This window comes from Antechinus flavipes, chromosome 4 (genome assembly GCF_016432865.1).
Source record: "Antechinus flavipes isolate AdamAnt ecotype Samford, QLD, Australia chromosome 4, AdamAnt_v2, whole genome shotgun sequence".
Taxonomy (NCBI): domain Eukaryota; kingdom Metazoa; phylum Chordata; class Mammalia; order Dasyuromorphia; family Dasyuridae; genus Antechinus; species Antechinus flavipes.
In genome coordinates, this window is record NC_067401.1 from 230,948,744 (window position 1) to 230,973,979 (window position 25,236).

Sequence of the window (25,236 nt, forward strand, 5' to 3'; positions counted from 1 at the left end):
TGTTACCTCTATCACAGAATATAAGTTCTCAATGTTTTATTTAAGGACTGCTCTCCAAATTCAATGTACCTTTCCAAATATGAATTCACAATGACCAATTCGCAGATAGAACATTGTTGATAGTCTATTTCTGCTTGTTTCCTCAATTTAGTATAAAGAGGTCATTCTCAATGCAGGAAAGAAACTCACTGCTTGTCTGCAATTCTCACATGTAAAGAGACATTGCAGGTAAAAATTATAGGCAACTATTGCAACTATTTGAGGTAGCTTACTTTTAACTTAGCCTTCGATAAATGAATTGTTGATTAATCAATGCCTAATTAATTCAGCTATAATTGCCTTCAATTAAGAGAGTAGGCTCCCTGAAAAGAAGCTTTGAGAAAACATGGAAATTATTACAAAGGATAAAAGGATGTCAATGAGTTATAATCTATGCTGATGGAGATAATATACAATTATTAGAGCATTATTTAGAGTAGGTAATAAATAATTAGATGCTTTGTGAGTAAGAATAGCTGTGATAAAAATTTTCCAAATCCAAAGTCAACTTTAAATTAGTTGATGAATTTCTTGTCTTTAACAAAGCTTTGTAGAATAATTTTCCTCTGAGATTCAAATCTAAAGGAGAGAGTTTTTATTAAATCAGTGCAGCTTCCCAGAACTTCATATCTCACTTATCAGGAACTCTGTAAACTGGTTTCTTCATTTAACTGGAACCCAAATGCAAATCAGAATTAATAAAGTTGATGAAACATGAACAAAGAATATTAAATTTTATAAATGTAACAATTTTTTTATCTTGTTGAAACTTATTTTTTTCCAATTTCAAAATATTCAGATTTTAACAAGTAAGGAAACTATCATTTTATATAGAAGGACTTTGTGGTTTGGCAACTCTCAAGAGCTTGGGAATCTGGGCTGGTATGACACATCCCACTGAGAAACATCAAGATAGAAAATGAACTAATGTATTGCAATCTAATTCACAAACATTTTTCAAGTAAAATTTTATTTTATTCTCTTTGAATCAAAGTCTAAAGGAGTGGAACAGATGGATGAACCAAAAGGAGAATGATGCTTACAAGGGAAATCAGCAAAGAATTCTGATGTTAAAGGGAATGCCATTTGAAGTCTCACTTTTCAAAGGATCTTTAAATTTTCTGTTTGAACTGCCAAATTGTGAGTTCCCAGGACAAATGAGTGAGAACTTCTTTCTTTTTTTAAACACTCCTTGGAATTGGATAGGGAGAGCATGCCCAAATATCATTTGAAGAGAAAAATGACTTTCTATAGATAAGTGATGCAATTGCGTTGGAAGCTCAGATCTCAGAAGTTCAAGTCTTCTTTCCACCATCCAACACTGTTTCCCATGATTGATACATCCATATTTACCTGTCTTATGATCTTAAACTTAACCTTAAGTTATATTTAGTATTTCCAGTAATATGTGCATGTCGGGGGTAATGGTGGGGGAATGAATGAATGAATGAAACCACTGGCTGGTGATATAAATAGAGAAGCAAGATAGTCATAGTCCTCAAAGAGCTCACATTCCAATAAGAGACAAATCATATAGGGGAGTTTAACTGCAAATCAGGTGGAAAGTGTCAGTGATCCTTGCAGTAGAATGGCAAAGGAAAATGTAATATTTCCATTGTTAAATTGAAAAAGAAAAATTGACATTATTTTCTGGTATTTAGTAATTTGACAATGCCAAGGACTTTGGGATTGTGATGTTTCTTTTTCCAAGTCTTTAGCAGTGGGACTAAAGGCTACTAAGAAGGTGGAAGCTGCAACATCTGTAGAAGCAGTTGCTTGATGGCATCTACACAAGAGTTGCTTTTCTGCATAATCACCAAAGTGATTATTACAGGAAGTAGGGCAATCTTTCTCTGAATTCTTGTGCTTATTTGCTCTTTAGTGTTAACTGTTATTTGAAAGTGGTAATAATTAAGACCCCCTTGATAATAGAGGGTTAGGAGGTATGGGACAAAAATTTGTTATTTTTAGGTTTCTTGGGATCATAATTGCCCCCCTACCCCCAACTGCGGAAAAGTGGTTGTTTATAGTGGAAGTGGTTGTTTATGGTGGAAGTGGTTTGACTTTCTTAGAACATGATCCTCAACATGTTTGCTAATTCATCTAGGCTGATTTGACTGCCCATTAAGGGGCTATTGGGTATTAAGTAGTAATGATGGTTTCATCAGTACTAGGCGATTTCTCCATAAGTATAGTTCCCTGTATGATGGCTTCAAATACCAGACTAGAACCAAAGGGAAAGCAATAAATCTTACAAAGGTGTCTCATGTAGGAAATTAAAAGCTTAAAAGCAGAATGGGAAGAAGAAAGAGAGCTTATCTTGGAGTGTGAAAAATATGTCTAAAACTGCCCTTGAAACATGCTATGTCATCTTGGATACTTTAACTTTGTATCTTTCTAAGAAAGGTTCCAGCCTGCATTTGGGTCAGAAATTTTCTCATCTAGGCATTCCCTTTACCAATGAAATTACATAACCAATTCTTTTTTTTTCTTACCAAGATTTTGTAAAAAGAAATAACAAAATTATTAATCATCAAGTTTTAGATTTAATACCATAAGGAAATTGTGTATTATAGTGGATGACAATTGTTTTGTAATGAGAAAAACCTGAATTAAAGTGCTATCTCTCCCACACATTGATTCTGTGAACCACAAATCCCTCAGTGGTTTTAGGTCTATCTCTAAGAAAGTAAATTTTAAATGAGTTGTTGATTTGTATTCATATAAGTTTTCCTGCTTAGAATGACTCCATAATTTGATCAATGATGGACAGAAGCAGCTACACCCAAAGAAAGAACACTGGGAAATGAATGTAAACTGTTTGCATTTTTGTTTTTCTTCCTGGGTTATTTTTACCTTCTGAATCCAATTCTTCCTGTGCAACAAGAGAACTGTTTGGTTCTGCACACATATATTATATCTAGGATATACTGTGACCTATTTAACATGTATAGGACTGCTTGCCATTTGGGGGGAGGTGGTGGAGAGGGGAAGTGGAAAAATCCGAACAGAAGTGAGTGCAAGGGATAATGTTGAAAAAAAAAAATTACCCAGGCATGGGTTCTGTCAATAAAAAGTTAAAATTATTTAAAAAAAGAAAAAAAAAAGAATGACTCCATATTGATGAAATGACAAGTCTACATCAAAATTCCATAATATAAATTTCTTAAAATAAATGTTGAATCCACAAAGCACAATAGAGTTATTAATGAGATTGGGTTCCTGGAGCTTGTGTCATTTAAGACCTTCAAAGACCTAATCTTAAACATCTACTATGTTTCTGCTAATCAGACATAATTCTATTAATTGAGGAAACAGAATAAAACTTCTTATTTTAGTAAAAGCATTGAAACATCTCCTAAGATACTAACATATTTACAGATCACCTCAACTGTTGTTCTTTCTTGGTTATAATTTTTCTGCTTCTTCTCTGATGTGAAATAACAAACATATTTTACATGTGTAAAATACAAAGGGTAAATATAAAGAAAGAAATGGGAGAAATCACAACATACATGTAAATAATTACCAACATTTTAACGAGACAGCAAAAACAGACTAATTGCTGTTTTTTTAAGGAAGATGATAAAAAAAAAAAAAAGAACACAGAACTAGGATTCAGTGGAATTGAATCTTAGATCGGTCCACTGGTAGCTTTGTGACTATATTACTTCTCTAAGTTCAGCCTCTGTTTTTTCATCTATAAAATAGTGTTAATAATTAGTATATAAGATACCAACCAATAAGGTTGTTGTAAGGGGAAGACATATCCATTATGAAATTTAAAGAACATGAAGAATGAGAGTTATTATTTCTGTGTGTTCAAATTTAGCATTATGATACTTAAAATTATGAAGGTATAGATACCATATAATTTTATGAGTCTGATTATTTAATTTGGAAGCATATCCATGCCATAATCAGGAGAGAAATGGGTTATTTACTAAATAAAACAACATTATCAGTTTATAGTTTCCTGTTCTTACTGACTTCAGCTTTATACAATAGCATAAAAATTTTCAATACCCCACCAATTATAATATACTGAGAAACTTCTCTTTTTTCCTATGTCTCCTCTTCCTACAATGCAAACTGGTGTCCCTTGGTTTTGTAAATAAAGAAACAAATAAAAAAGAAAAGGGAAGAAAAACTTTTTAACTACGATGATCTATGGAACTGTTTAGACCAGATTTCATATATTATACTCATTTCTAGATGCCATAGTTTAAGAAGGGCATTAGTGAGTTATAGAGTGTGCATAAGAAGAAAACATTATTGGTGAAAGGACTTAGAACCAATTGAAGAGAGTTGATATTTAGCTTTAAAGAGAAAAGATGGAAGGAAAGATGGAAGGCAGAGCCAAGATGGTAGAATAATAAAGGAACTCTTCAAAGTTCACTCCAACCCTTTAAAAATACCATTAAATAATAATTCCAATCAAATTCTAGAGCAACAGAACTCCACAATAAGATAGAGTGAAATAAATTTCCAGCCCAAGACAACTTAGAATGTCCGGAAAAAGTTCTATAGCACCAGAGTGATAGTGGAATGAAGTTCAGCTCTACCCTTTCCAACACAGTCCCAGTCCCAGAAGCAGGTCTTGGGAGTTACTGTATCAGCAGTGGAAATTGCAGGTTTCAGAGCTTTAAACTCACAGATTGTAAGGGAATTGAATGGCCACACTGAAGGGAATGATGTAAAATATTTCTTTGGAAAAACAACTGACCTAGAACTAGATAGATACTAGGATAGATCATTTAAAAATTACAGACTATCTGCAAGTCATGATTTAAAAAAACAAACAAACAAAACAAACGGTACAACAGCAACAAAAACAAATCCCAGACATCATCTTTCAAAACATTATCAAGGAATAATGCCTTAATGTTCTAGAATTCTAGGTAAAATAGAAAATTAGAGAATCTACCAATCACCTTCTGAAAAAGATCCCACAATGAAAACTCTAAGGAATATTATGATCAAATACCAGAGATCTCAGGCCAAGGAAAAAATATTTCAAGAAAAATAAACTAAGTATAATGGAGCCATAGTAAAGACAACATAAGATTTAGCAGCTTTTACATTAAAAAAATCAGACAACCTGAATTATGATATTCCAAAGAGTAAAGAACATCACTTACCCAGAAAAACTGAGTTTAATCCTTCAGGGGGAAAAATAGATATTCAAAAAATAAAGGATTTCAAGCATTTTGGTAAAAAAAAATGGAATAGAAAATTTAACTTTTAGATATAAAATTCTAGACAAAGGCAAAGAGGAAAGAAAAATTATAATTGATTTAATAAGGTTGGACTATTTATATTCCTAAACAGGAAGATGATACTTGTTTAATTAATTAATTAATAATTAGGGCACTTAAAGCATACATAGACAGAAGGTATAGATGTTAATTGAATGAGAAATGATGATATTTAAAACTGTGAAATTAATGAAGGAGAGGCAGATGTACTGGGAAAGACAGAGGTAGAATGAGGTGACATTCCACATAAAAGAAGCAAAAACATTTTTTTTTTTTTTTTTTTTTTTACAATGGAGAGGAAGAGGTGAGTGGTAAGAAAGAGTGAATTAATTTTACTCTCCTAAGAAATGGTTCCAAGAGGGAATAACACATAAACTCAATTGCATATAGAAAATTATCTTAATTTATAAGAAAGGATAGAGGAAAGGGATTAGAGAATTAAAGAGCAATAATATAAGAGGGGACATTGAGAGAAAGGATAGAAATAAAACACTCTTTAAGAGGGGCACAGTGAAAGGAAAAAATAGCATAAACAGGGGGAAAATAAAGTTAGGAAGACTAATGGGGGGGATGAAGCAAATTTCTCTGATAAGACCTCATTTTTTTAAACACATGGAGAACTGAGTCAAATTTTTAAAAACAAGCACTATTAGATTAACCAATAAGAGAAAGATATGTCTTTTTCTTCTAATTTGCTTATAGTATGATATAAATTCTATGTGGTCATAGTGTTGAGCTGATTCAGAGAAAAGAAAAGTTTTGGGGTCATTGCCAGCAATATAATATTGACTGTATAAGCAACAGAATCAGAACCAATATAGCACCCAGATAGTTCTAATCAGATGTGTAAGAATCAAGTCTGCTTTTAGAGTTGTAATGATTACATTGGGAAGATTTTCTAATTACTGCATAGGGGAAACATTATACTGTGGATAGCTGCCATTCTTCAAATGACCAAGACTGAGTTTATAGAAGTCACACTATCCCCTAAAACTACTGGACTTACATAACATGCCTCTATATTTATTAGCATGGCTGAGCGCTAAGTAAATTTGTAGGCAAGCAGCCACTTAATATAATTACGATTACGTAGTTTTACTGCTTTTCTTCTTTGTGTGTAAAGAGTAAAAACAAACTATAATAGAATTATTCAGAAAATACATATTACTCTGCCTAATCTCAGCTAATTACATATATTTGCACTAGAAGTGTGAGGTTATAGCTTAATGAGGCCTGTAGTTTCTGGCCTATGTTACTTAGTGAAGGGGATATTCTTTGAGATGTTTCCTTTACTGGTTCCTTTACTGTCCATTTTTTAAGAAGTTTATAGCCAGGCGGAACCAAGATGACAAAGAAGGCACATGTGACTTTCTAAGCTCCTCTCATACCCTCAATACTAATTACTAAGTTTAGCCTCAAAAATAGCACTTGACTGGTAAAATTCATGAAGATTGGAAGTATAACAGATTACCAGCATAAGTTAATCTGGAACATCACCAGAAAAGGTTTGTCCTGAGCAGTGGGAACAGAGCAACACAAGCAGGGAGATAGGAGAAGCTAGGAAATGGAGCAGACAGAGGGCAGGGGTGGTCTCCTTAGCTGCAAAATTTACAGGGAGGAATTTACCACAGGTTGGCTGCTCTGCTTTTGATGCAAAACAGTAGACCAACAGAGAAATTTAATGCCAAACATAGAGGGTACTACAGCTATGCAGCCACATTCTGCAGCATGGGACTTTCACTTGGGGCAGTTACAAATCTGCATGGCAAGGGAACGCAGTATAGGGCAGCCTCTAATATCCACAGTAGGGGACTCAGCTTGGGGCAATAGAACCTCCACAGTGGACTGTGCTCCGCAGGGCAGAGAAACTTCCAGTGTTATGTGGGGCTATTTGCAGGGTAACTGCTAATACCCACCATGGGCTTTTGCCTAGGCTAGTGATACTTTTGCTGCTCAGCCTCTAGCCCAAGGACAGTTACTAATCTGTACAGCAGGGCTCTTCCCAGAGCACATCCATAGATTGGCTGTGCTATCCAGACTTGAGTCACTTCCGGTGCGGAGCTTTTCCCACAGCACTCCTGCAGCTTGGCCACTCTTTCCTGCACGTTTGCAAGACAGCTACTGTCCATATACCTATCCCTCCTCTGCAGAGGAAGCAGGTAACCTCCTTGGCCTGTAGGCAGACACTAAGGGCTTAAAAAAAAATGAGTAAAAAAAGCCAAAAGGACTATCAATAGCTTCTAATTAGAAAGAGAGCAGGTTTTTAATTGTGAACAGACTAATACCAGACAGTAAAAGAAAAACATAATCTGGGGATAACAAGATGGCAGGAAATACAAAATTAGTCATTTTAACTGTAAATGTGAATGGGATGAACTCTCCCATAAAGAGGAGGTGAATAGGAGACTGGATCAAAAGTCAGAACCCTACAATATGTTGTTTACAGGAAACACATTTAAAACAGGGAGATACATACAGAGTAAAGGTAAAAAACTGGAGCAAAATCTATTATGCTTCAGATGAAGTCAAAAAAGCAGGGGTAGCCGTCCTTATCTCAGATCAAGCAAAAGCAAAAATTGATCTAATTAAAAGAGATAAGGAAGGAAACTATATCTTGCTAAAGGGTACTATAGACAGTGAAGCCATATCAGTATTAAACATATATGCACCAAGTGGTATAGCATCTAATTTCCTAAAGGAGAAGTTAAGAGAGTTGCAAGAAGAAATAGACAGCAAAACTATAATAGTGGGAGATCTCAATCTTGCACTCTCAGATTTAGATAAATCAAATCACAAAACAAATAAAAAAGAAATTAAAAAGGTAAATAGAATATTAGAAAAATTAGGTATGATAGATCTCTGGAGAAAACTGAATGGTGACAGAAAGGAGTATACTTTCTTCTCAGCAGCTCATGGAACCTACACAAAAATTGACCATATATTAGGACATAAAGACCTCAAAATTAAATGCAGGAAGGCAGAAATAGTAAATGCTTTCCTTTCAAATCACAATGCAATAAAAACTACATTCAACAAAAAGTTAGGTGTAAATAGACCGAAAAGTAATTGGAAACTAAATAATCTCATCTTAAAGAATAATTGATGAAACAGCATATTATAGATACAATTAATAATTTCACTCAAGATAATGACAACGATGAGACATCATACCAAAATTTGTGGGATGCAGCCAAAGTGGTAATAAGGGGAAATTTTATATCCTTAGAGGCTTCCTTAAATAAAATAGAGAAAAAGAAGATCAATGAATTGGGCCTGCAACTTAAAAAGCTAGAAAAAGACCATATTAAAACCCCCCAATCAATTACTAAACTTGAAATTCTAAAATTAAAAGGAGAAATTAATAATATAGAAAGTAAAAAAATTGAACTAATAAATAAAACTAAGAGTTGATTTTATGAAAAAACCAATAAAATTGATAAACCTTTGGTAAATCTGATTAGAAAAAGGAGAGAGGAAAATCAAATTAGTAGTCTTAAAAATGAAAAGGGAGAACTTTCCACCAATGAAGCGGAAATTAAAGAAATAATAAGGGGTTAATTTGCTCAATTTTATGCAAATAAATTTGATAGCCTAAGTGAAATGGATGACTATCTCCAAAAATATAGGCTTACCAAATTAACAGAGAAGGAAGTAAATTTCTTAAATAGTCCCATTTCAGAAAAATAAATAGAACAAGCTATTAATTAACTCCTAAGAAAAAATCCCCAGGACCAAATGGATTTACATGTGAATTCTACCAAACATTTAAAGAACAATTAACCCTAATGATATATAAACTATTTGAAAAAATAGGGAATGAAAGAGTCCTACCAAATTCTTTTTATGATATAGACATGATATTGATAATCTAAACCAGATAGGTTGAAAATAGAGAAGGAAAATTATAGACTAATCTCCCTAATCAATATTGATGCTAAAATCCTAAATAAAATATTAGCAAAAAGACTTCACAAAAATCATCTCCAGGATAAATACACCATGACCAAGTAGGGTTTATACCAGGAATTCAGGGCTGATTCAAAATTAGGAAAACTCTTTGCATAATTGACCATATCAGTAACCAAATTAACAAAAAACATATGATCATCTCAATAGATGCAGAAAAAACATTTGATAAAACACAACATCCATTCCTATTAAAAACACTTGAGAATATAGGAATAAATGGATTTTTTCCTTAAAATAATCAGTAGCATCTATTTAAAACCATCAGTAAGCACCATATGTAGTGGGGATAACTAGAACTATTCCCAATAAGATCAGGAGTAAAACAACGTTGCCCACTATCACCATTACTATTCAATATTGTACTAGCTAGCATTTCTTTGGCAATAAAAGTTGATAAAGAGATTAAAGGAATTAGAGTAGCTGAGGAAAAGAAATTATTACTCTTTGCTGATGATATGATAGTATACTTAGAGAACCCCTAAGATTCTACTAAAAAGCTATTAGAAATAATGCACACCTTTATCAAAGTTACAGTATACAAAATAAGCCCACATAAGGCATCAGCATTCTTATATATCACTAACAAAATCCAACAGTTAAAGTTACAAAGAGAAATTCCATTTAAAGTAAATACATACTATAAAATATTCAGAAATTTATCTGCCAAGGGAAAATCAGGAATTATATGAGCAAAACTACAAAACACTTTCCACACAAATAAAGTCAGATCTAACCAATTAGAAAAATATTAAATGATCTTGGATAGGGTGAGAAAATATAATTAAAAGACAATTCTACCTAAACTAATCTATTTATTTAGTGCTATACCAATCAGATTCCAAAAAAAAAATTATTTTAATGACCTAGAAAAAGTAACAATAAAGTTCATATGGAAAAACAAAAGGTCAAGAATTTCAAAGGGAGTAATGAAAAAAATCAAACGAAGGTAACCTACCTGTACCAGTTCTAAAATTATATTATAAAGCCACAGTTACCAAATCCATTTGGTTTTGGCTAAGAAAGTTGATCAGTGGAATAGGTTAGGTTCAAAGGACAAAATAGTCAATAACTTTAATAATCTAGTGATGGCAAACCCAAAGACCCCAGTTTGTGGGATAAAAACTCACTGTTTGAAAAAAAACTGCTAGGAAAATTTGAAATTAGTATGGCAGTAACTAGACATTGACCCACACTTTACACCATACACCAAAATAAGGTCAAAATGGGTTCAGGATTCAGGCATAAAGAATGAGATTATAAATAAATCAAAGAACATTGGATAGTTTACCTCTCAGACCTGTGGAAGAGAATGGAATTTATGATCAAAGAAGAAGTAGAGATCAGTATGGATCACAAAACTGAAAATTTTGATTATACAAATTGAAAAGTTTTTGTACAAACAAAAGTAGTGCAGATGAGATCAGAAGGGAAGCAATACACTGGGAAAATATTTTTACAGTCAATTGTTCTGATAAAGGCTTCATTTACAAAATATATAGAGAATTGCCTCTAATTTATAATAAACAAAGCCATTCTCCAAATGATAAATGGTCAAAGGATATGAACAGACAATTCTCAGACAAAGAAATTGAAACTATTTCTAGCCATAAGAAAAGATGCTCCAAGTCATTATTAATCAAAGAAATGCAAATAAAGACAACTCTGAGATACCATTACAAACCTGTCAGATTGGCTAGAATGACAGGGAAAGATAATGAGGAATGTTGGAGGGGATGTTGGAAATCTGGAATTGTGAATACATCCAGCCATTCTGGAGAGTGATTTGGAACTATGCTCAAAAAGTTACCAAACTGTGCATACCCTTTGATCCAGCAGTGTTACTACTGGGCTTATATTCCAAAGCGATCTTAAAGAAGGGAAAGGGACCTGTATGTACAAGAATGTTTGTGGCAGCCTCCTTGGTAGTGGCCAGAAACTGGAAACTGAGTGGATGCCCATCAATTGAAGAATGGCTGAATTAATTGTAGTATGTGAATGTTATGGAATATTATTGTTCTGTAAGAAATGACCAACAGGATGATTTCAGAAAGGCCTGGAGAGACTTACGTGATCTGATGTTGAGTAAAATGAGCAGGACCAGGAGATCATTATATACTTCAACAACAATACTATATGATGATCAATTCTAATGGACATGGCCATCTCCAGCAATGAGATAAACCAAATCAGTTTCAATAGAGCAGTAATGAATTGAACCAGCTATGCCCAATGAGAGAACTTTTGGAGATGACTATGAACCACTACATAGAATTCCCAATTCCTGTATTTTTGTCTGCCTGCATTTTTTATTTCCTTCACAGGTTAATTGTACACTATTTCAAAGTCAGAATTATTTTTGTACAGCAAAAAACAAACAAACAAAAAAAAAAACCTGTATGGACATGTATACACATATTGCATTTAATATATACTTTAATATATTTAGCATGTATTGGTCAACCTGCTCTCTGGGGGAGGAGTTGGGTAGAGATAGGGGAAAAATTGGAACAAAAGGTTTTGCAATTGTCAATGCTGAAAAGTTATCCATGCATATATCTTGTAAATAAAAAGCTATAATAAAAAAAAAAAGAAGTTTATAGGCAGTGAATTGTTAAAAGAGGGTGAACTTGCTCTTTTATTTTTCTGAAACTTTATGGAATATCATTTAACTCCAGGAATTCATTAAGGATTGTTAAAGACAGTAGTCAGCTTTGACTAGTAGGTGACTGCTCCTATGTGATAGCTAGATTGCGAGAACTAAAATAATGGGACTTTTGTTTGGGCTTTCAGATACTTCTGCTTTGGGTTGCCTTTTCTGAGACATGATCAAATACTGAGGTAAATGATGATCTTGTGAACTTCAGAGGTTAATATACATGGATGTGTTCAGTTGAGTTCAGTCATAGTAGGGAATTTCCTTTATTTGAAATGATACTAATATGAGAAGAAGGAACACAACCAGTGCTCTGATTTGCCAAAAGACATAAAGTTTGAGGAAGTTAGTGTATGTTTCAAGAAAAATGTAAAATCCCTAGTCACTAGTCATGTAAATTACTTCATGATTAGATTTTTTTAGACATTAATTTCATTATAAAGTATAACATTGAATAGTATTGCCATTTGTTTATTCCTGTCAAAGATCTCCTCATGAATTTTCTGGATTTAGCATGTATTTCATATGTATGAAATACAATTTTGTCCCATACTTGATTTTCATTTTGCATTGAGTACTTTTTAATACCTATCCTCTTTTGAGGAAGATGTAGATGATTTAACTTTCAGCAATAAGCTCATTTTCCTCTGAGACACCACCATGGGAATTTAATAAGATAAAGAATCCACTTCTTAGAAGCCATGCTCCTTCAGGAATGAATCAGCTTCAGAAAGTTTATCTATATCCACAGCAGGAACAAGCTTCTTAAAAAAAAGAGTAAACAAAAATGGAACCCATATTTCCTATAATGTATTATACTTCATTTTGTAGCCATAATATTCAGTACTTTCTTTGTCATGCAAATCCAAAATTTCTTCTTGAAAATATTTGTAATGTATAAACATGAAGCATCTGTGTTGTCTCATTTCTCAGTCATGAACTATTTTCCAATCATTTTCACTTTTCTCCCCAATACCCAACTTTTTATTTAATTTTGAAGATCTTTTTGCATTTTTAAAGGAATTTCTCTACTTCCCAGATGTTTGTGCATAAGGTACAATTATCATCACAACAAAGACTGAATGGATGAATACAAAAGTATATATTAAGCACTTTGCTAAGTGCTGGAAATACAAATACAAAAAGAAAAACAATCTTGTCTTTCAGGAGACTGCATTTTAGAGATGAAAGTAAGTTGAGAAAAAGGGGCTCACAGTATTTGTAAATTCATGGGAATGATGAATGGAATCATAGGGAAATTGAAACATGTTCCTCCTGAATAGTAGTGTCAATTTTATTGCTATTCCCAGAGCAGTAGGTGACTCAGAAGAGAGGCTCTAATGCCAGCACTTTCAGTTAAGATTTAATATCGGGAAGTAATGAGGCATTTGCAAATCACTGAATGCTTGACATAGAGAGCTTTACTTTGCTCCAAAACAGTAAGGATAGGTGATAAGGATAAAGTAGAATTTAGCTTCTCTGAACTTGGCCCTCATAGCAGCACGGAGAAGCTTCTAGTCAATAAGTCAGCAGAAGATGAATCTTATGGGCTTCCACAAATTCACCAAAGTCCGAGGAGACTAGATTGCATATTACTAGGATTTCTTATTCCTTTAGATGACTATAAAGATATGTGAATTCTTTAAGATTAGGTGAAACCTCTCTATGTTGAGAAAGGAAAAGAAGTTGAGTTTGAAGGTGGAAGATAATGTTTGTGGGAAACTGAGCATAATGTTATGGCAGGGCTATATGTAAAGCCCTTATGATTACTATAGAGGTATCTAAATATGTGAAAATCCCATAAATCAAGTATACAGAGTCACATGGCTGTAATTAAAGCTAGAGTTTCTGCAAAGAGACAGAGTGTGGAATACAGAAAGATGATAGAAAGAATTGCTTTTTGTGAACTCAGTGCTTCATGGTAAAATGCTTTTGTTGCTTTTATTTCCTTAATAAACCAAAATAAGGTACTTGATTTTTCTCACTACAGAGAAAACATAAGTTACAAATTACTCTATTAATTCTTCTTATTATTTGGTTTCAGTTACTATTAGAATGCCATAACAGTTCTAGTTCTTTCCAGTAGTTTTTTGACTTGGTCAATGAACACAATCTTACATTTAGAGTACAAGCAGTGATAATAGTCTAAAAAATTTGATATTTTTGGCATCTTTCACCATCTATCTTATCTTCTATTTATCTACATATAAGTAAAAAGAGATGACATATAAGTGAGGAACCTTTCATATTTCTCCTTATTTCATATGTTGTGTCATGCCCAAAATGGCAAGCCAATTGGTGTGAGCTTCTCTGTATATGTAAATTAGTCTTCAGAGAACAGTAATTTGTTACAAAGATCATAACACTTATAAATATAAAATAAAGAAGTTAAATTACATGGATTATTTATGAATTTCTTTATTAATATAATTCTTATTCTTGTTATTGATGACTAATGTTATACAAGAATTAAATAGACTACATGAAAGTTTCTAAATATCCTATTCTTTGCTTTGCTTAATTTGAAAGTAAAAAAAAATATAGAATATAGTGGAGATTTACAAAATAACTTATATTAGTGGCTCTGTCATTAAAATTAGCTCTTTTATATAAAATAATTCTTTAAAAATGTTTTATAACAAAGCATGAAATGAAATATTTGTGTTTCACAAACAAAATCAATTAAGGACAATGCATAAACCTAGTAGTAAATCTGTATTGTGTCATTTATTTTCTAAAGTTAGTGAATCCATATTGAGTGGATATTTTTGTTGTCAGATTTCTGAGTAATGATGAGCCTATGGGGATTATACTAAGTTGACAAAGGTGTCACAGTCCGTTTAAAGCAGAATGGCATAACTTTGTGACAAAGGAGATGACAAATGGATATGTACTAAAGGATAGAACAAACACAGATGAATGAACAAAGCAAAGGAAAAATATGACCTGTGAAACAGAAATAAAATTAAAATATCAGATTATAAATGACATTGAAATATTATTTGTGCACACGGAATATCTTGTTCTAGACATAAGCAAAAATATCAGGAGGGCTAACAACATTCTTTATGATATCTTCTGTCATCTTAGACTCATTCTGTGTTGCCAAGAGGTATCCTTTTAAGATATGACTCATAATTTTTATGGTATTGACTCAGATTTACACATAGTAGTAAAAAGGTTTCCATTGCTGATTAAACAAAAAAAAGAAATTGTAGAATATGATAGAGACCTGGATCAGAAGTAGGGATTTAGTTATTTATCTGTCAGTAACTGGTGCAGTCACTCTCCTTAATACATACAAAACAAGGATTTATTGCCAGATGAAAAGGTTTCCAACAGCTACTGTGAGGAACTACAGATCAGTTAGTTAGAGAAGAATATAAGGATTGTTGAGCAGTAGAAAGAAGTTCAGATCAGATAATTAGAATTGAGAGTGAATTGGAACTGTGCATACCCTTTGATCCAGCAGTGTTTCTACTGGGCTTATACCCCAAAGAGATACTAAAGAAGAGAAAGGGACCTGTATGTGCCAAAATGTTTGTGGCAGCCCTGTTTGTAGTGGCTAGAAGCTGGAAAATGAATGGACGCCCATCAATTGGAGAATGGTTGGGGAAATTGTAGTATATGAATGTTATGGAATTTTATTGTTCTGTAAGAAATGACCAGCAGGATGAATACAGAGAGGATTGGCAAGACTTACATGAATTGATGCTAAGTGAATTGAGCAGAACCAGGATATCATTATATACCTCAACAATGATACTGTATGAGGATGTATTCTGATGGAAGTGGATCTCTTCGATAAAGAGAGCTAATTCAGTTTCAATTGATCAAGAATGGATAGAAGCAGCTACACCCAAAGAAAGAACACTGGAAAATGAATATAAACTGCTTGCATTTTTGTTTTTCTCCCCGGGTTATTTCTTCCTTCTGAATCCAATTCTCCCTGTGCAACAAGAGAACTGTTCAATTCTGCACACATATTGTATCTAGGACATACTGTAACCTATTTAACATGTAAAGGACTGCTTGCCATGTGAGGAAGGGGGTGAAGGGAGGAAGGGGAAAAATCGGAGCAGAAGTGAGTACAAGGGATAATGCTGTAAAAAATTATCCTGGCATGGATTCTGTTAATAAAATTTATTTAATAAAAAAAATGAAAAAAAAAAGAAAGTGAATTGGAGATACAGAGACTGTGGTCCAAGCTTCGTGGGAGTTTGCCTGCTCTGTTTTATAGTGATAATCTGACTTTGATTGTACAGTGATTCAATACCTGTCATTCTGGTAACTTATTCCACATTATTAATATTATATTAATAAGTCCATGGCCCAAGTTGCCTGAAGTAATATTTGATATTGGAACCACAAAAAGAACTTGGAATTCTAATTTCTAATCCTCTCTAAGAGTCACTAACTTTAACTGCTTTCAATATATGTTAAATCTGCTTAGGGCCACCTGGTCTCTACCAATACAGTCTCAAGAACACTCAACTTAGGATGGAGTATGAGTTCAAATCTACTTAATGCCTACAATATTTTAGGAATCTCTTGCCATCATTTTCACTATCTGTATAATGATGGGGATAGGACAAAATTACCTCTAATATTCTTTACAATTCTGAATCTCTGATCTTCTACATTTTAGGATTTATTTCATAGCTTATTTTTTCCATGTAGTCTTTGCTTGTGACTTGATCTAAAGAAATCTGGAGGAAGAAAGAATCTATCAAAGCAGATTTTGACAGAAGTTAAGGGATTTTCTAAAAAATGTAAGGAAAATTTTCAACCCAAATCTGTGAGTTAGCCTCTCTCCTAAAATTAAGTCATTAATATAATATTAATTTTGTCTATGTCTAATGTCTCTGTTAATGTTATTTTTAGCAAGTAAAATCTTATCTTCTTCTTAGGGAGATTTGCTTTAATCTTGATTTCAGAACACATCCTCTGTTTTACTTGTTTAGATAGACTTAATCAATGTCACAGTGGTCTATCCTGGGCCTGCCCCAACTTGAATTACTATTTTCTCTCAATTGAACCAGATTTATCTCAGTCTATAATTTTACCTGCATTAGTCAGCTGGAAGGTGGGCCTCCTAGGAACTCACAGGATATAATAAAGTATTTGTTTCTCTCAGAGAGCCTCTCTCTATAGTTACTGTACTCTCCTTAGCCTTTGCTGTCAAAGGATAGTATTCTCTTATTGCCTTATTATACTTTCCCAAATGCAGCGATTCTCAATCCCAAGTGGTTGAATTACAAAATGAGTACCTTATGGACAACTGTCCACTCCCTTACTCTTGTGCCCTTCAACGATTACTCCAAAATGGTCCCCCTAACGATTATCAGTATGACAGAATTGGCCTCTAATCTGTAAATAGCTAGAACCAAACAGAGTAGACTAGAAACAAGAGCGTCAGGAATCAAACAGAAATTTAATTCCTAAGTGAGGGAAAGGCTTGCAAGCAAATAGGAATCTGCTCCCATGTGTTGGGACCCCACCCATAGTGGGGGGAGGGGGGGAGGAGGCAATTTCAGACAGTGTAGGGAGATCTCAAAATTTATACCAATAGTTGCACAGTGAGCTGTAGTCCTGTGTGGTACAGCAAACCCCAATTCAAAAATACTCAGATATACCTCAAAGTGAAGAATAGAAGTGAGAAAAGGACAATCCACTCACTGGAGTTCTTCAGTGAGGGGAGGCCGTGGTCATAGAAATTAAAGGCACTTATATAGTAATAACCCACAAGAGTCCATGACCCTCCCCTTATCACCCTTATCAGGTTAACTCTCACCACTTTGCTTAATGCTTAGAAATAGCATGGGTTTGCTAAATTCTAGTCAGGCCATATGGTTTGACTTATTGCAGATGTTTACTTAAATTTTATGGTGGTCAGTTTTACAGGATTTACAATTATTTGCACGTGTGTTTTCCTAAGTTTATGGGTTTATGGTGGCTTCAAAAGATTTATCTCAAATATTTCTGCTAGAAGAGCAATTGTTTTGCTTTTCTTCCCAGAGCCTTAATGATTCCCAGATTTTTGATACTGTCCTGCAGTTATTATTCTGGGAAGTCCTCAGTTAGCTGTTTCATTCAGCCCTGACTATAAGGAGTAAATTTGATTCATAGCAGTACTTCAAGACCAGAACTTGTCTAAGAACACCTAGGTCTAAGAACACCTAGTACTATTCAAAGCAATACAATAATTATGTGATTTTGCCAGAGGCTTAGATCATCCAGAGAGTAAGTGCAAAGGGTCATTGTTATGCTAAGCTCAGGGCACAGCTTGCTTGCTGGATGTTAGCTCTGGAAAACAGTGTCTCCCGATATCTTGACATTTATCTCTTTTGATCAAAGGGAAGGAGTCTGAAGGAACCCATGGATTTCTGGCCAAAAAAGAATCAGGTATAAGCCAAAGTTGTCACAAGAGGCTAGTCAGGCCATAGTGAGTTATTGCCTGGGGGTTGTTTTTCTTGATGGGGAAAGTGTGTGTCCCAAGTCTCATTGCAAAGCTTCCAAAAGGGCAAAGAGATTAATTAATTATGCCATTGTTTGCTTAAAAGCAGCAAAGTGAGAGGTGTAATAATGCAGAAGGAGAAAATGCCAACATATGCTTGAATCAGGGTCTTAGTGGTTGAGCACATTCCTAAATAATTCTGACTTAATATAATTTAGTACAGTCACTTAAATTTGCTTCTTCCATTTTGAAATTTCAGAAATTTCAGTTTATATACTATTTACTATTTCTATGTTTACCTAAATCCTGTACTTGATATAAAAATCTTAAGAATTTATGAGGGTCAAATTATAAAATGAGTTCTCCTGCCTTTTTTTTTTTCCTGAGGCAATTGGGGTTAGGTGACTTGCCCAGGGTCACACAGTGAAGCAGTATTAAAATTTGAATTTAATTTAAATTTTAAAGTTTAAAAGTTTAAAAACCAGATTTGAATTTAAGTCCTCCTGACTTCAGGGCTGTTGGTCTATCCCCTACATCACCTAACTGCCCTTTTTTCTGCCTTTTAAAATTGGTCAGACAGATACTTTAATAGTGGGAAAATAATTTCATTCTCTTTACCATTCTTCCTACAATTTATATATAAAATCTTAATCCAGTTCTCAGAACTCATTACTAAACATACTTAAAGACTTAATTTCTATGACATGTAAATTTGGAAACCAATCATATAATCCTATTGTATCCTCAAAATGTCCTATTCTATTTGTTTAGAAAATTTTTATATTACAATTTTGAATTATTAATTTGTCTAATCATTTTCACCTCCCTTCCTAAAAAGTCAGGGAGGGCACCTGTGTTCTAATATCATATTAAATATATGTTTAGAGAATCATCATCTCAAACTGAACTGGTGCTTAACTATAAGCACCCTGCTGTCCTTGAGTCAAATACATTTTTTCAGAATTCTGGCCCTCTAAAAATTTTCTTTAAGAAGATATCCTATATTATCATTTGATCACAAATACAAGTTAAAATTGTAAGATGTTCATACTTGCATCATATTATAACAATTTCAGAGATGGTCCAGTATCAATCTATTATTTAATAGATTTAATATGTTCTTACATAATTTCTTGATTAGAGAAATTTTCTATAAAAGGAAAAAGAGGGAAATAGTTATAAAAAGGTCATATATTGTTAGAATCCTTACAAGCTGTTAAGTCATTAGAATTGATAGAGACAATAATTATCTAATTTAACATGGTTCAGTATGATTGATCTGATCCTACAAGGAGATATTATGGGCCAGAACTTAAAACAAGGTCCTAAGTGGAATTGAGGAGACAATGTTTATATCTAGTTTAGATTTAATCCTACAACAAATAATGATTTCCAAGTGATATAATGATTGGTGTGTACTCAGTGTATAGCATATATATGCAAGAAGCTCTCAGGGCCAGACACAGAAGTCCACTCTCAGAGGTGGAGACAGATTTATTCCATATTCCACCTTTGTGCTGGCTGGAGACATTTGGAGGGAGCTAGGGGCTGAAGCTCAAGAATTTGAAGAACACAATAAAGGACTGGATTTTAACTCCTGGCTGCATTTGAAGTGATTATTATTTGGAAATGAAACTAAGGCTGCCTCCAGAAAACCTCCCCAAGAAACCTGCTCCCAGAGAAAATGATTATATTATAAAAAAAGAAGAGAACACCACATTTTGATGCCTGAACATGGGGCTGACAGGACCCTGATCTCAGTGGAAAAGCCTCTGATCTTGATTTCAGTGGAAAAACCTCTGATCCTGAATCTAGTGGAAAAGTCTCCTCAATCCAGAAATTAGGGTGAGTACAACAAATAAATGTTGTTAAAAGAGTTAAAGTAGAATTTCAGCTAAGATGGGACAGATGTTTAGAAAACAGCCTTCTGTTTCTCTTCAAGGAAAATGTTTAGAGACCATTTTCAGACTTATAAAAAATCAAGGTTTAATTATAACCTGGGAGCATATCATTGATCTTTTAAAAACTGTACAGTACACATCTCCTTGATTTTCTATGGAAAAAGAATTGGATACAAATGAGTGGAAATTAGTAGGAGAGCAACTCGGTGAATACTACAATTCTAATCCAAATTCAATTTCCAAAAATACACTTTATATATACAATTTAATACAACTGGCTTTAAGAAATTATATAAGTTTCTGGAGAGCAATTTGGAACTATGCTCAAAAAGTTATCAAACTGTGCATTCCCTTTGATCCAGCAGTGTTTCTACTGGGCTTAAACCCCAAAGAAATACTAAAGAAGGGAAAGGGAACTGTATGTGCCAAAATGTTTGTGGCAGCCCTGTTTGTAGTGGTTAGAAGCTGGAAAATGAATGGATACCCATCAATTGGAGAATGGTTGAGTAAATTGTGGCATATGAAGAAATGACCAGCAGGATGAATACAGAGAGGATCGGCAAGACTTACATGAAATGATGCTAAGTGAAATGAGCAGAACCAGGAGATCATTATATACCTCAACAATGATACCGTATGAGGATGTATTCTGATGGAAGTGGATTTCTTCGACAAAGAGACCTAACTCAATTTCAGTTGATCAGTGATGGACAGAAACAGCTACACCCAAAGAAAGAACACTGGGAAATGAATGTAAACTGCTTGCATTTTTGTTTTTCTTCCAGGGTTATTTATACCTTCTGAATCCAATTCTCCCTGTGCAACAAGAGAACTTTTCGGTTCTCCACACATATATTGTATCTAGGATATACTGTAACCTATTTAACATGTATAGGACAGCTTTCCATATAGGGGAGAGGGTGGAGGGAAGGAGGGGAAAAATCAGAATAGAAGTGAGTGCAAGGGATAATGTTGTAAAAAATTACCCTGGCATGAGTTCTGTCAATAAAAAGTTATTTAAAAAAAAAGAAACATAAATGTTAGAATGAAGAAAAAGAAGAAAGAGCAGGAGGGGGAGGTGCCAACTAAACTAGGTGAAAAGAATGAAGAATCAGATTCACAGCAAGAGAAATTATATCATTTCTCATCTGATGACCCTCCCCCCTCAATTAACACTTCATGGGTGGAAGGAGAAGGAAAAGGGGGGAGAGGCAGTAATGCAATTAGAGCCATCTATCAAGGAGCTTGTGGCAAGATTAGAAAAGGCAATAATTAAGGCAAAAAATGAAGGACAAGATGTATCTGATTTTATAAATGCATATCCTGTGATTGAAAAGCTTGACTCTTCAGGTCAAAAAGGGAGAAGATACACTCCTTTTAATTTGGAAAAAATTAAGGATTTAAAAAAGGGTTGCACTCTTTATCTTATGTTAAGTTGTTACTAGATAGTTTGTCTTATGAAATCTTAACCCTGAGTGATTGGACATCCATAATTAGGACATGTTTAGAACCTGGACAAAATTTGTTGGGACTTTTGGAGTTTCATGAATTATGTAGGATTCAAGCCCAACGAAATAGGCAAACAGGAGCTAATGTACAAATAGCTTTTGACCAACTAGCTGGTGAAGGTTAGTAGGGAGAGAATTCAGAACAGACTGATTATCCTATACCAGTGTATGAGCAAATTTCTAAGGCTGCAATAAAAGCTTGGAGTTCTCTCCCTGGACAGAAAGATGGATGTAAAGCCTTCACAAAAATAGAGCAAGGTCCCAATGAACCTTTTGCTGATTTTGTAGGACGTTTGCAAACAGCTGTAATAAGAACCATTGGAGATAATGCAGCTACAGAAATAATGACCAGACATCTGGCTAAGTAAAATGCCAATGAGGTTTGCAAAAGAATTATATGGGGATTGGACAAAGATACTCCTTTAGAAGAGATCATAATACACTGTGCCACAGTGGGCACAAATGCTTATTATACCCAAGCTATGATGAACATGGGACAGGGTCCCTCTTGGCAAGGGACTTCTAGAGAAACTAGACGATGTTTTCAGTATGGAAAAGTTGGACATTTGAGAGCCCAATGCAGATATAGAGATAGAATGAGAGGACAGGGTGAGAGAAAACCAAAAACCCCATGCCCAAAATGCAACCGCGCCTTTCACTGGGCCTCTGAATGTAGATTGACCTAGGGAAATGAGAGGCAGACCCCAGTTCCAAAATATCATACAAAAGACAGATGGGGCATAATGGCAGCTGAGGTTACACCCAGAGAGTCTTTAGGTCAGGACTCTTATGTCAATCAGCCTAAAAATAGTCAGATAGCAGAAAGCGTTTACAGTTGGGGAAAATAAAGGCTTTTGAAACCAACAGGGAAGTGTCCAGTGCAAACAGCTCCAATGTAATTGCCAGGTGATGAGGAGAAATCCCAAAAGTTGTAAATAGAAGGGAATTAGTAGGTTAACTGCCTGGGAGAGAGGGTTTGCTTGTATTTCTACAGATGGAAAAGGAATCAGATGGGTGCCAACGGGCCATATTCACCTTGTCCATCAGAGAGAAACAGAAAAAGAGAAAAAGCTCAAAATAAAGGAGAAGATTTAAGAAACATCTGACACTGAAAGAGCATGGCTGACAATGAGACTGTTAAAAGAACTCTAAAATATTCAGGAATCATTGGATTCCCTAACACAAGATGAGACTGTTTCAGTTCTTGAAAACTAGCAGGAATCATTGGATTCTTTGAGCTGAAAAATTGTTGATGAGACTACTGCAGTACTTCAAAGCTTGCAGGAATTATTGGATTCCTAGCACACAAACTAATGGACAATGGATTCCTTTGGGACTATTTCTAGGACTTATGGACATGTATAAATTCTCATGTTGATTCATTTTATTTGTTACATTACTACTAGCCTATGTTATATTGCTATGTGCTTATGTAATTATGTGTAATGCCTCTCATATTGATAGATTTATGTATACCTGTTTCAAATGAGCCCCTTTAGAAGCCCATTAGTCTGATTTGACTTCCCATTTCCTTTGGTGTTTTCATCTCCCTTCCTGAGATGTCAGGGAGATTGTGACCATCTTCTTTTTATGGTATTTTCACTCCTTCTTTGAGTGGTCAGGGAAGGCATGATCACCTTTTTTGGGGTTCTCACCTCCTTGAGAAGTCAGGGAGGTCATGACCACCTATGTTCTAAAATCAAAAGAAAGTGGGCGATGTTATGAGCCAGAACTTGAAACAAGGCGATAACTCAATGCAATCCATAAAAACAATGCTTAAGTTAACATCTTTGAGAGTTCACACATCAGCTCACACATTAGTTCACACATTTGGGAGATTTCAGGGTTCAGTATGAGATATCCAAATTCACACCTCCCATAATCCCACTCTCAGAGGAGGAGTCAACCTTTGAGTTTACACCTCTAAAATAGCATAAAAAGAGCTTCAGTCAGTCAGTCCAGAAGATTGCCAGGAGTTGGAGTTGAGCTGGAGGCTGAAGCTGGCAGACAAGCTGCAAGAGCTCTTGGAACCAAGGAAGGAGATAGGCCTCTAAGAAAACTAACCGGCTATTTTGGAGGAAGCAATAAAAGATCTGAACTTTTAACACCTGGCTGCATTTGGAGTGATTATTACTTTGAACCAAAACTAAGCCTGCCTCCAGAAAACCTCCCCAAGAAACCTGCTCCCAGAAAACCATCATATAATATTAAAAAAAAAAAAAAAAGAACATCACAATGTTGGAATCCTTACTAACTGCTAACTAATTAGAGTTGATCTAATCTTACAAGAAGATGTTTTGGGCAGAACCTGAAACATGGTACTAAGTAGAACTAATTAATACAAGGCTTGTGTTCACACCTTTACTCATTGGAGTTCAATGAGTTCACACCTCCCTTGAAGCTCTTTGGGCCAGAGAGCACTATGGGAGAAAACCCACAATCCCTCTCTTGAGCATAAATAGAGTTTCAATGGGCCAGTCGAAGAAGTTCTTCAGAGTGAAGAAGCTACAAGTCGAGATTTCACCGGAATGAGATGAAGAGTGGAGCTGGCTGGAGGCTGAAGAAAGCAGAGGCAGAGGCTGAAGGACCAGACCTTTGAATTTAAAGACATTCGGAGAGAGCTCTTGGAACCAAGCAGAGAGATAGGCCTCTAACCTAACCGGGCTATATTGGAGATAATAAAAGATCTGAACTTTTATCACCTGGCTGCATTTTGAGAAGAAAAAGCTCACCACATCACAATGTGTTATGAGTTCAAATGTTGGAGTTCTTGTTCTTCTCAAAATACAGCTGGTTTAGCTTAGAGCCCTCCGGATGTCTCCAAATCCAAAGGTTCTGTCCTTCAGCCTCTGCCTCTGCTTTCTTCAGCCTCCGACCAACACAGAGATGAAATGAATCTCTTGTCTCCTTCACTTGGGGCTCAGCTAGCTTTCTGGTGAGTCTTTCAGACCAGCTTGGTCTCAGTGGGGGGCGTGCAGGAGCCCAGCCACCAGCTACAGTGGTGTAAGATGAAGATGAATCTGGTTGTCCACTGAACTCTCCACTCGTAGCTTTATCCTCTGAAAACTCTTCGTCTGCCACCAGCCAGCCAAGTGGAATACATTCTGCCTTGCCTCGGAAAGAGGGCTTCTGGCGTAATTCCGCTGAAATCCGTCAAAGTGCTCTCTGTCTGCACCAGAGTCGCTCCTCTCGAGTCCAGCTGAACTCTCCTCTGCGACCAGTCAGCCAAGAGGAAAATGTATTCTGGAATAGATCTCTCATCACTGGCCTTATATCTGACTCTTCTGAGAGAATGGGATTATGGGTTTTCTCCCATAGTGCTCTCTGGCCCAAAGAGCTTTAAGGGAGGTGTGAACTCCCTTGAAGTTAGAAAGTTTACTTTGTGAAGCTGGCATACTTGTGAACTCCAATGAGTAAAGGTGTGAACACAAGCCTTGTATTAATTAGTTCT